This window comes from Dasypus novemcinctus, chromosome 7 (genome assembly GCF_030445035.2).
Source record: "Dasypus novemcinctus isolate mDasNov1 chromosome 7, mDasNov1.1.hap2, whole genome shotgun sequence".
In the NCBI taxonomy this organism is placed as follows: domain Eukaryota; kingdom Metazoa; phylum Chordata; class Mammalia; order Cingulata; family Dasypodidae; genus Dasypus; species Dasypus novemcinctus.
The window spans coordinates 49,562,729-49,576,509 of NC_080679.1; the positions used below are offsets into that span (position 1 = coordinate 49,562,729).

The window sequence follows — 13,781 nt, forward strand, 5'->3', positions numbered from 1 at the left end:
CAGACTTGGGAATTGTCCTGAATGACATTGCAATGACAGTTACAGGCCTTGATATATCTTTCCATAACTTACACAATTGTGCAGGAGAGAGTATAAAGTACAGTGTAAACTATAATCCATGCTTAGTGGCAATGCTCCAAAATGTGTTCATCAATTATGATGAATGTACCACACTAATGAAGGAAGTTGTTAATGTGGAAAAATGTGGAAGGTGTGGGGAGCAGGACATATGGGATTCCCCCTCCCCCTTTTAATGTAATATTTACATAACCAAAGTATCTTTCTAAAAAAATTAAAACTATATTTAAAAAAAAAGAAGTCCAACACAAAAGAGTACATACTGTGAGATTCAATCAACATGAAGTTTAAAAACAGGCAACAGTGTCCTGTAATGACAAAAGTTAGAATGGTGGTTGCCCTGGAGATACTGATGAGCAAGAAGTGCAAGGAAACTTCTAGAGTGGGGGACCTAAATATGCCTTAGCTCTTGATTTGGGTGTTGATTACAGTAGTGTATTTATATTTAAAAGTTATCAATCTCTAAACTTAAAATATATATGCCCATCTAGTATGAAAGTTACAGCTCAAAACAAAACAACTTATAAAGTGAGTTTATTTTTTAAAAAAATGACCTTTGCAGTATGACAGGTCTGACTCCATATCCTGCCACTCATTTATTGCTTCACTTTGACAACCTCACCAACCTCAGTCTCACTTTTTCATTTGTAAAGTAGGGATACCTCCTTCATCATGCATGTTAAATGAGATAATGTATATATAGCACATTGCTTTTCACTTGGTAACTGCTCAGTACATGTGACTTCCCTTCCCCCTTCTGTCACCATGGACTGGCATCCTAGTTCCTACAGTATGTCTTTGGGAAGCCACCAGATCTCAGGCCTATTTGTAGAGAATGTATGATTGATCTACCCTGGCCCAAAAAGTAACCCAGTCTTCTCTACATCAGATAACAAATCACCTACTTTCTCAGATCCTTAGGAAAACTACTCTGGGAACGATTCATCCTTCCATCCATCCATCCAGTCAAGGTTTATTGGGTTTACTGAGTTGCTACTTCATACCAGGCACCATGATAGGTGCTAGAGAAATACTGCTAAATTCCTGCCTTTGGGAAGTTCACAATCTCACAGGGAAGACAGGCAACAAACAAGTAACTCCACCATTACTGAATGTGATATGAAGTGCTATGAAGAACAAGAAGATCAGGGAACAGAAGCTGATAGGGAAAGCCTCCCAGAGGATGTGGCGTGAAAGCTGAGAACTGAAGGTGGAAAAGGAGCCAGGCTTTGGAAAAGCAGAGAGAAAGCTATCTTGTCACTGCAGTCTTATAATATCCAAAGGACAGAGTGTGCATAAAAGCCATAATCACTGCTAAGGAGAATCTCACATAGGAATATTGTAACATCTATTCTCCTTCTCAGAAGAGCTTTTTGTTCACTTCCTGGCCCTTAGCAGGTAGACTGCCAAATAATGTATAGTTACAGAGTTTCGATGATGGGCTGTGGAATTGGAACATGATGGGAAATAAAAACTGAAAACAGGTCACTTCGCCTTAGGAGCTAGTGTGGTATCCTGGAAGGACTCAGGATTGGTAGTCTTAAATTCTGCCTCCACTTAGTACCTGATTGACCTCAAGCAGGCCACTCTCACTCTGAGCCCGAGTCTCCTCCTTGGAGAAATGGGAATAATGATGCTTCCTCAAGGTTGTGTTCCAAGGACTAGATGAAATTACAAATACTTAGCATCTTGCCTGAAAAAGTATTCCCATATTTTATTTAGAGCATTCCTTCTGTCATCTTACTATATAAAGTCATTAATCCTTTGTATAGCAGGTATCTTCCTTCTCTTAAATATCTTCCTCAAAGTCCTGGCTATGGGCTTGGAATTCTTAGTTCTGTGTTAAATCTTATTACATCAGGGAATAAATCATGCCTGACTTTCTTTGACCCCACCCAAAACCACCTCAGGCAGTCCAGGACCACAGTTGGGAGTGGGTGGGCCTAGCCAGTAAAGGAGACATCAACGCCAGGTTTTTGGGAAAGATCAGGTCTCCTGGTTCTCTAGATGAGTCAACTGTGGGGCCTTCTGGGAGTTGGGTCTTCCTTTCCTCCTCATAATCCATAACTGCTCATTTGTCAGGCTTCCTATAATTTTTCAGAAAAAAAGAGAAGAGGAGAGAAGAGGGAAAGCAGGTTTGATAATTTTGCTTCTTGCATAGTCCTTTCTCTAAGGGGTGGCCCAGAAGGGTCTACAATCCCCACCTCTAGAGCCCTGACCTTGGTCGGACAAGTTACTTACCTCTCCGTCTCTTTTCTCATCTGCAAAATGTGATCATACCAGCCTTGCTTACAGTAATCTCAGGGTTGTTGAGGCTGAGATAAAATATTGGCTGTGAATGCTCTGTATGAACTATAACATGCTGTACAGACTTGAGGTGCTAGTAATATATCCCATGCCACATTCAGCACGCATGGCTGGCCTAGAAGCTTTTTAGATCTGCTCAAGGACCAAGCTGGTAGAAAGGGATTTTTCTAGGTCAATGGGTAATGGAAAGTGTCTCAAAGGTATTCCCTATTTTTATTTTAAAGAACAGGCTTCTCAGAGACAGAGTGAGAAGAACTCAAGGACTGGAAGATTAAAAGATAATTAAATACTACACAAAACCAATTTCTTCTGGTCACTTGTGTAATTTATTTGGGCAAATATAAATGTGCTGCTGAATGGGCTGAAACTGAACAAGAAATGAGAACTGATCAAATCTTTATTTCTTCAATTTCCTGTTCTTAGCAAAAAAGAAAAAAGAAAAACCAGGGTGAGAGACAGGAAGGACTAACGACAAATGATTTTTTGCCTATGCAGCTTCTCTCAAGTACACTAAGTAAAGTGCTTCAAAACCACAAATTTTAAAAGATGCTCCCCCTAGCCCTGGCTCCATTTTGGCTTGTAATAAATGACGAGATACAACTCGTCATTACAGGTAACTGTTTTTTGTTTCCTCAACCTTCTTTCAAGGTGGGGTGTGCTGATATATGCTTTTTATTTTTGTGACTTCTACTGTAAAAAAGACCTTTCCTCTGAGAAGTTAACTGTGGAAATTCAGGAATCTCTAAACTCAAACCTTGACAACCAAAGAGCATTAGTGGGAAAAGCAATGAGCTGCTTCCTTCATATATTTTCCCTAAATTATTTCAAAACACCACTTCAAAGAATCCTTAATCTGAAGTAATTTTTCAATGATAAAAGATGATGCTTTTTCTAGTCAAAACTAATTAAAGTCCCTAATAATTTGAGTTAGCATGACATGGGAAGATCTGAAGGGCCTAACTCGCCTGCATACTTTTCACCTTTGAAGTCCAGCAAGAAAGTTACTAGAATAAAATAATACTTAAAAACTGCCTTGCAAAATTGTAGAAGGCAGAACCATCCCAGGCCCTAGGAGCTCAAACAGAAAAGCCATATATTTTATATATCACATTAAATAATAATGAAAAGCAACCTAATAGAAACCATTTTGAAATTCTTTCTGGATAAGTTGGTACATTTGAAATCTATGCTTTTCATGCCTTTCTTAAGCACCCTATAAAACAAGATACTCTCAAATACTTTAGAACATTTCTGTTTTGATTGGCTCAGAACAGCTGGAGGTACTTGAAATGATTGATGATGCTCTTAGCACAAGGCATGACGTCATCAGTCATTCTCTTCACAGCCTCTTTCCCATTTTATAGAAATTGCATAACTGGGAAGTAACAGTGAAATTCTTACATGCTGCTCATTGAAAGTTGGATCACAATTCCAAAGTCTAGGTAGAAGTTTATAGCTAGACTAGAATGTCAACATTTTTCTTTTCATCTTCTAAAATGCCTAAAGTTTTAGTTTATTTACATTGTTTTCTGTGGCAGATAAAAGGTACATTTATTTTGCTTTCTCTTTCCTGTAATGGAGCATGGTTTATCTGTAGAATTTCAGAAGGACTGGTATTAAAAAGAGATTAGGATACATAATTACGAGAAGTTAACTAAGAAACCAGTTTTGGGTAGTATGCATCAAAGTTCTTCATTATGAGCAACTAAGCATCTCTGACAGATAGGAGCGCAAAAGGAATATATATAAAGATTATGAGTGACTAATCAAAAGGAGAGCCAAGCTGGAGAATCAGAGGCAGGACAAGAGAGCCAAGAATCTTCGAATTGATTGGGTGAAAACAGCACTGCTACTGAAGCACAGGACTCCGTGCTAGCTGTGGATGCAGGAGGCCACAGAAGTGCTGCCTCTGGAACCTCTCCCTGCTACTTCTGCCCTGCCTCAGAGAGCTGCTTATGGCCCCAGTCTCACTTGTCCCTGATTCGAAGGCTCAGGAAGGTACATGTGGTTGCTAGAATTTAAGACACCTCTTCCTGCCCTAACTGCAAGGGATGCTGAGAACATGAGTATTTGGCATTTTCAGTACTCTAGGCTCCACAGGTAAGGAATTCTCCAAACACTTATAGGGATTAGGGTCCAGGGTGGTCCACAGAGTGACAAATGTCACCGTGATTAGAGCAGTAGTTCTCAATCTTGTTGGTTTTCAAATTTTTACAATCATAGAAATTTTTACAATTATAAAAATTACTAAGGACCTCAAAGAGTTTTGCTCATGTAGGTGCTATACAGCAATATTTACCATATTAGAAATTAAAAGTGAGAAATGTTAAAAATAATATGCTAAAATAATTACACTGAAATATTAACACAAATAACATGTTTTATGAAATAAAGCTATATTTTCCTAAACAGACAAACAAAAAACAGTGATAAAACTGGCATTGTCTTCCATTTTTGCAATCTCTTGCAATCTCATTTTTATCTTACCAGAAGGCAGCAGATTCTCGTAGATGCTACTACATGAAACTGGTATAAGATCATGTGCTGTTGCCTCTGGAAAACTCCAACATACTCTTACAAGAGAATGACAATTAAAAAGGTAAATATCATCTTAGCATTTTTATGAAAATAACTTTGGCCTTGGAGACTCCCTGAAAAAGTGTTGGGGGTCCCTCTACCACAGTTTGAAAACTGTTAGCTGAGAAATTCACCTTGTGATTGAAATTAGATGATAAATTATATCAAAATACACAATTCTTTGGGTCCTTTTCTGCAATCCTAGCACATATATTTTTACCCAAGACTTGGAAATTTTGCTCAGAGTTTGACTGGATTGAGCCTGAATCAAATTACTAATACAACTGAGTTTTGAAGAGAATGCAAAAAATAATGGCAAGACTGTATTTTGGTTATTTTTTATTGAGTTTTGTCCCCTTTTGTTCTCAAAAGTTGTTTCGGGGTTTATTTTTATGATTCTAGAGTTCTCTAAAATTTGATTTCTAAGCAATGGCAGACTCATCCTTTTTTAAAAATAAACTTTTAATTATAGAATGGTTTTGATTTGCAGATAATAACCCCACACCCAGTTTCCTCTAATGGTATTTAACATTAGTATGGCACATTTGTCACAACAATGAAACAATACTGATACATTATTATAATCACACCAACTTACATACTATCAATATAACTTATCACTGTTCGTATTAAACCTTGATCTCCTGGATGAGATTGCATTTGTCAGATTTCTCTACTAGAAAGTTACTTTATTTTCCCTTTTATACTGTACTCTTGCAAAGAATGTGCCTATGCAGAGACCATGCTAAGAGAGTAGAAATGTACAGGTTCCACCTCCTTAAGGGCAGAGTATTCCAAATTATTCTCCCCAATTTAAAAATTCATCCAGTCATTTATTTCTATCTGTATGGACTCATGAATATTTATTTTATACTGTGGATTGTGTAATCCAATACTACATTTTGTTGCTGAAATTGTTCCGGGTTTGGCTCTGGGAGCTCTTTTAGTTTAATGCTTTGAATATTCTCAGTGTCAAGGATACCGTGATATCAATAATATTACCATTTTCCATATTACCAGAACTTGTAGCCATGAAAGGATTCACCTAATGGAGTAGACTGGCCTTCTCAATAAAATGCTACCACCTTGAATCAGCAGAGGCAAAGCTCACTCCCAATGAGCAAGCTGATAGGTGTTAGAAGTTGGTTGTGCTATATCTGTACCTGTTACTATTGTAAGAAGATTCACTCAGTGAAGTGCTCCTACAGCTTTACTATTTCTTACCTGCCACGTGCTCTGGGTAACATGATACCAGGTCATGCTTTATGGTGTTATGCAGTTGGTAGGAGAAGTTTCTTAGGAAAGTGAGAGTATGGAATTTGTTGGCTATGTCTGTAGACATTCATCTACTGAAATCAAATAAATGACAATTTCACACACTATATTTATTTGTTTAAAGGGAACTCTCTTTCCCTTTAAATCCTAGTGACTAACTTTTTTATGGCACGCAACTATTTGTCCATCTTACAGTTTTATTTTGAACTTGGGTGGCTTCTCAAGGGGAATGAAGCCACCTCTCTCTCTCCTTTTCTTACCAGTGGCTTCACCATATCTTTTTTAAAAAATCAGATAATTACTTTTAGTAGCAATCATAAGATTTGTGGGGAATCATATGTACCTTATAAAGTCACTCAACAAATGTTTACTTAGCATCTATTTAGCCCAAGTATTTTGCTAGTCACAGGGTACAATAATGAACCAGACATATGTGTGCAGTTCTCTTCAGGGAGTCTGCAGATGCCTGGAAAATAATGACAGCTTGTATGTGGCTGGAGGACAGCAATTCTACAACTTTGCTGCAGTTTCTCCTGAATAGTTTGGTTTGCAAATAAAGGATTCTGTGAAGCACAACCTTAAACAAATTGTGGTAGACAGCTGGGAAATGACAGCTGCACGCCGAAAAATGTGGCCGGATGCTCTGGGGGCCAGCATGGCCATGTGCAGTCAGGCAGCTCCAAGAAGAGGAAACAGGGCAGGCTGAGGTAAGAGAGACTCACAGGTTAAACCCTTTGGCCCAAAATCACAGGGGAAGAAGGTACTTTCAATACTCTAGGAAGTACTGCCTTTTATCAAGTTATGAAAATGCAACTAGGATATAGTTATATTTTCCTTAGTTCATATCATTCAAGTGATCATTCAAATAAATTTAAAGGTCATATATTTTCTGTGAAATATATCTCTGATGTAATGAAGTAGAAAGACCTGAGGATTCAGAATCAGGAGACCCAAATTCTTGTTCAGATCTGCCACCAATTAGTTGTGTGATCTTTTTGTAAGTCCCTTAACTTCTCTCATTCTAGATTTTTTCCTTTTTAAAAGAAGGGAATTGGATGACAGAACTTTAAGGCCTTTTTCAAGCTTCACACAGCTCTAATGCTATGATTTATCCAAAACGTATAATTTCTCCAATATTGCATTAAACAATATTTCGGTACATGGCTTCTTTGGGTTTCCATCCATTGACTTTTAATCTTTAGTTGGTCCAATTGTTGGCAACAAGAAACTAAAAAGAAAGCAATCTCTTCCAAGTGACAAGACTTAGGGGATGTGGACTTAAAATGAGATGTGGACTCAGTCTAAGTAACACGCAGACTTCATTAAATGACCGTGATGCATTTTATGCATTTGTCTTGGGGAAAATTCAGCGTGGAAGTGCACAAGGGCGGCTTGATGGGAATGTGCATGAACAAGAAAACCTTCTCCTCAAATGCTGAGTGTCAAAAGTCTTGAAACCAAGAGGACGATTCTTCACCCCCCCAGCATCTTTTCCCAGTAGTTTTCTACAATCATTGCAACCAACCCTGAATTATAAAAATAGAATTGTGTTTTACACAGAACTTTCAACTTTTTCATTGTCTTCAAGGGGTAGCAGATGCTGAGTAATCTGCTGCAGGCTTTCATCTTTTCTCCTGACACCGATATGCCTAATCTGCCATTCATCATATTCGACTCTCCCTACACTGCCTTGGGCCTGGCCGCAGGAGGACACCATTCTTGGGAGTGGCCTTACGGCTGGACTGGCCCCACATCCCAGGCACCGCAAATCCCCGAGCGACGTTGATGCTCCAAGGAACATCTGCCAAGTGGTAGCAAACTGCGCTCCTTCACTGGGGGTTTGGGTTCAGGTCCTAGGGAAGATGAGCGGGAAGAGTCGGAACCCCGGTCCTCGGTAGGCAGAGGAGTTTGGTGCTGAGCCAGCAGCAGAGTGGACCAACTCTGCCTCTCCCCTCTCCCCAGTCGCCGGATATTCCCACCTCGAGGACCGACCACTCTGCAGGGCGCGATGACGGCACCCAGTTAGCTCCAGCCCCGCGCGGCCTGGGCAGCGCCGCTCGCCCCTCGCTCGCGGCCGTCCCCATCCCCCGAGCGCCCCACCTGCTCCGGCGCGCCCGGGCCCCCGCCGGGCCCGCGCCGACCACACCCGCCCGCTCTGGGCCCCGCCCGGCAGCACGCGCCGCGGGCCGGCGCCCCGCCTCCCGTCACGTGTCAGCAACGCCCTCCAGGCACGCTCCGATTGGCTCTTCAGGCCGAGGGGCGGGATCTGTCGGAAAGCACCCCCGGCGACGCGAGTGCAGTTTTCAAACCTCAACTGTAGGCTGCCCTTCTCGTCTTGCGGTCGCGGGGAACCGTCTCACAGGGGCCAGGTCTCAACTGTCGGCCGTTGTCCGGAAAAGTACAAGGGGGTCCTGCCGCGCTCGGAACTCCCTGGCGCCTCGTCGGGCTAGAGCTGGAGAACGCGTGCTGTCGTGGCCGCCGGCGTGGGGCGGGACGGGAGCCCCCTCGGAGGGGGCAGCCCTGGGAGGACCTGCTGCGACCGGAGCGGTCAGTGTCCTCCTCGCGCGTCTGCGGCCCTGCTGGGCTTGGCGGGGGGCTCCGGGCTGCGACTCGGAACTCCTGAGCCAGTCCCCTTTACCCTCGCTGCGGAGTCCCCGAACTTGAGGGCTCCCGAGGAGCGCTCTCGGCGGTGCGGGCGAATCCGGGGTTCGCTCGGACCCGGGGCCTGGCGGAGGTGGGCTCGGGCCGGCCGCCGCTCAGGGGTCCCGGCTGCTGCGGGCCCCTCTCGGCTTTGCAGTGGAAGTCCTGCTCCGTCGGGTTCGGCGCGGGGGGTGGCCCGTGATCCTCTCAGCACCCTTCTTAGCCGTGAGAGTGTGTCTGTGTGTCGGTGTGAGCGCCGTCGGCCGGCCGGGCCAGGCTCTCCGGGTGCCGTCGCGCCCCGCGGGGCCCCCTTCGCGGCGGGCGCCCTCGCGGCCCTTCCACGTTGCATGGACCTGCTTCTGCGGGGTCCCCCCCGGTCCACAGCCTTGGCGTGGGCGCGGGGTGTGTTCGCGTCTGGACGCGTGGACACGTCCTGATCATGGCTGCCTAGAGAAAGTTTGTGCTCCTCTTGCGGGACGTTTCAGCTACTGCTGTGAACACTTAGGAAAATCGGTGACTAGCGAGCAAGACGAATTACAGCTGTTTGGGTAACTTTCTGCAGTCTGACCTTATTTTGATGTCGTGTAAACCTCTTAATATGTTCTACCCACCCTTACACGATACAGTTACACGATGACTACGATTTTGACGTTTACCCAGGCTTTTTATTTAATTTTAGAGAAAAGCTCTTCATTTGAATTCCCGCAGAGGGAAAAGTAGAGGTAAAGATGAAAGAAGTGGTAGCTGCAAGTGTCCTTCCTATTTGAATGTGATGGGACTAGCGGCTGTAAGGCATCAATGTGCAAAGAACAACAACACAACAACAACACAAAACAATTTAAAAATCCAACTATATTCCGATTACATTTCAATGAATGTTAACTACATTAGGTCCGTATGTCACATTCCCTGATTTTTTTTTGTCAACGCAATGTTTACATCTGGTGTTAATGATATGCTGTACTTTGCAATGATGCTTCATATGGTGTGACCCTTTCTCAACTCTTTTGAGAATTTGTGCACTAGAGACTGGGTTTGACTATAGAAATGACTGGGCAAGTGACAGTATATGTAAAATGGCATTTTATAGATTGCAAGACCCTTTGGAGCCCAGAAGCACCATTTCATTCAAGGAAAATATGATAAACCTACTTTCTCACTGGTACTCCATTTTACAGTTTTATAATGAACTGTATGGATATAATTTACAATTTATTAAACCCCATACCCATAGAATTATCTATTTTTTAAAAAATGCTGGCCCATAAAAGCAGTTGCTAAAATTCTAGACCTCTCTTCTCCCCTGAAACTTCCTCCACTGAGCAGATGTGCAATATTTTTTTTGAAATTTTCTAAATATTTTAGTAGTTGGAGCTGTTATTAGCTGCTTTATATTTGAGATACACATTATACTTCTTAGATCATTTTTCAGCAATATAGATCTAAAATTGAAGTAAAATATATTTACTTACATGGCAATGTATTAAGTTTCATTTCTGTAATAATTTGAAGGCCTTTCTTTTTTCTGTGTGGATAGAAGGAATCAGTGAATGGTGAATTACAATGTGATTAAGATAGAATCAGTTTTTAGGAAAGTTGAGATGATTAATCACTGTGTCAGCATATGAATAACAAATTTAAAGTGGATACAGAATTTTATGGCAAATGTTTTTAGTCTAATAATTTTATTTTTAAGTTGCACTGGGAATGTTTTACTGGTGTTAATAAAAATGTAAACATATTTTAAAAGCTTTTTATTGCAACGGTTTCATAATTACAAGGGAGAATTTCCATTTCAAAATTTTCCTGTTTTAATCTAAGAAACCTAATTTAAAGCCCAGGATACAAGAACATCAAATGCTAGCACTTTCACTTAATCCTTAAGTTTTCTTAAAATTGATGTATAGTCTATTGTAGTTCATATATTCTAGATGTAAAATTGGCAGCTAAGAAGAGCAGTACTCTTAGACTTACTGTCTTTCAATAATTTTGATTGATTCTTGTTTTTTTTTTTAAGAATTCTTTTGCACTCTGTGGGTATTTATTGTATCAGAACATTAATAGTCATTTACCTACTACTTTTTATATATACTTTGAACAACTTCAAATGTACTTAGTTGCTTTAGCTTTCCACAGACTGATGCCTAAGTGTAATGATGTTATTTTTAAAAAGCTTATATTCTAGTGATAAACTTCTATCAAAGGATATTTCTTTGACTATTTCAACTAAGAAATGTACTTATAAATTAAGTTAAAAGCACATATTTTAATCTAAGTGTGATGGATAATAAATTTTGCAATTTTCAAAACATACTTTATTGACATTTCCTTGATTTATTTAACCTTTTTCCATATATGTTTAACCTTGAATGTCATCATTTTAAATATGTAAATGAAGCACTTTCTTTTACATTATATGCAATGTTTTTTTAATTTACCCTTCACCCTTTGTAATTTCTACCCCGAAAGAGGGTATAGTTATACCTTAAGTATTTAAAAATCATAATTTTAATAGTGAGATGGTAGTTTCCTTTTTAATCCATAAAGGATCTGATTCTGTTTTACATTGTAATAGTTGCTGTATAAACAGTACTTTCTCCATAAACATAATTTATTTTACAACAGAAACCTAGGTTTCCTTCTGATAAATGAAAAGAACTGTGTATGGCCAACTGTATTTCTGTTTTTCAACATCTTTCCATCCTGGTTCACAATTAAGGGGTTTAATTCTCGTTCTGAATGTAGAAAAGATAGGGCACCAGGCCTTACTGGTACATAATCAGGCGGCGGGGTCGTTACCTGGGTCTTAAGCCCCTGAATATTATACTAGACTGGTTGGACTGGACTCGGTTCCCTGGCTTCCTGTTGTGATTTTCAAAGGATTAAATTATTGAAATATACTTTCTATTCAATGTTAAAAAAAAACAAAACTGGTAGGAACACAAAGTCTTCCTTGAAATGCTGAAAATTGTCCCCCCTCCCTACAGCAAAATGTTTACTTCTAATCAATAATTGATTAAAAATAGGTCTTTCTGCCACAACAGCAGAAAGTTCTTCCTTTCCTTCAGTGCTGGGTAGATGGGCGCTGGATGAATACCTTCCTGGTTCTCTGATTCCTAGGGAAATCTTGGTAACTAGAAATTCCTATACAGAAAGGAGTTCTTTTCCTGCAGTCTTGTGGCTTACTTTGCTTTCCCTTGTCTTTTGAATTTACTTCATGAAGATCTAGAGTTACTAATCCTTGATAGGACAAGTATCTGAATCTTCTGATTCAGGTAGCTCTTAAAATATTGATGCTCTTAGATGATGTAGATATTCACAGGTGGCCACCTAGTCGGGGAAGACACCTAAAAAAAGGTCTGTTGGTGTTACATTACAATACATGATAAAATAATTTTATCCATGATTTCAGACTTTGTGTCTGCCCTGTTTAGCACTGAAATTTTCTGATAGCAATATACAGTATCCCTTATTTTATTTAGCAAAATAATTAAGCAGAGACAAGCTGCATTTAAAGCTCTAGTACTTAATTTCAAGATGGATCTCAAATTCTGCGAACCCCTTGAAGTCATGAGACATCTAAAATTCCTTTTATTATATATCATAATTCAGTTATTTAAATATCTGTTGAATTCTCACCAGTTGCCAGACACCATATTGGGAACTTGGGCACAAAGTAAATAACCTCTGCCCTTTAGACACTAAACAAAATTTCAGCCTAACCCATTATGTGTTAAGCTAAAGAGGTATGTTAAAGTTCCTCCTATTTGAAGTGTAAAGCAGAAGCATTTGACCCAGCCTGTGGGTTTTAGGCAAAGCTTCCTGAAGGGGGTGACACTCAGCATTGAGATATGAAGAATGGGTAAGAAGAGTTAGCCATTTAAGGAAAGGTAGAAAGATGTTCTTTGCAGAGAAAAGTATAAACAAAGATTTGCAGCAAAATATGAGATAAGAGTGTGGCAGGAAATGAAGCTGGTATGCGTCTAACCTCAGGGGGCTTTGTGTGTCACGCTAAGGAATTTATTTTGTAGGTAATGGGGAGATAATGCAGGAATCAAAGCAGACAATTCTCTAGATGTTTTCATTTATTGGATATCATATATTCTATTTTTTATAAAGTTTTAATTGTTAACTTTGAAATGCATATCAATAGTCCTTTAAAAATAGAAGGTTTATAGAGAAATAAAGATTTATAGGGACTGTTTGTGTTTGTCTTGCTTTTTAACACATCACATTTGCTTTCTCCCTTCAAGTGAGTCAACTCCAGAAGAAGGGTAAAATTTCCTTCTCTTCCTTTACTGATCCATACTGAATTCTTATTGTAATTATTGTAATGGGAGTTTTAAAAAAACTTTGAAAATTAGTTTGAGATACTAATATTCTTTGTAGTACTGTGTAATTGAAAGCTTAATTGTATCTTGTCTTCTCTTACCTGCTTAGTGTTTTGAGCACCTCCTGTTTTCTTTTTAACAAAATAGCCTGATAAAGTATTATGAAATGAATTTAAGTGGAGTGAGATAGAGTGATAACTTAGAATCAGAGGTGTATGAGTTATGGTAGAAGATAAAAAAAGGTCTGGGGATTATTTGTTGAAGTTGAGTTGAAGAGAATTTGGTGGGAAATTTAGGGGAATGCAACAGGGAGAGACAGGCAGCCGGTTAATAACCTTCATGTGCCCAAGGGTTAACTCTTACATTAAGGGCAACCAGATGTTTGTGGAGGGTTTGGTGCACAAAGGTGGTGTTCATGCTCCCCTGTCTGTATAAAATTGGCCAAAGGAGAGGAAATGGGAAAAAAGCTAGGCTGTGACAACAGGTTCAAGTAACAGTAAATCTGAGAAAAAATGAATTTGAAAAATGCTATATGGATGACTAAAGCAGTTTGTACTGTAGATACTTTAGCAA

General features: G+C 40.0%; 1 protein-coding gene across 1 annotated transcript in view; it reads left to right on the top strand.

The window, feature by feature from the left end:
• The first annotated feature begins 8,486 nt into the window (after positions 1-8,486).
• The window catches only part of STK17B (serine/threonine kinase 17b), a 35,615-nt gene continuing 30,320 nt past the window's right edge, over positions 8,487-13,781 (top strand). Inside the window, exon 1 of the mRNA XM_058300436.1 lies at positions 8,487-8,784. The gene's annotated coding sequence lies outside the window, so the exon portion shown is untranslated. The remainder of the gene's footprint in view (positions 8,785-13,781) is intronic.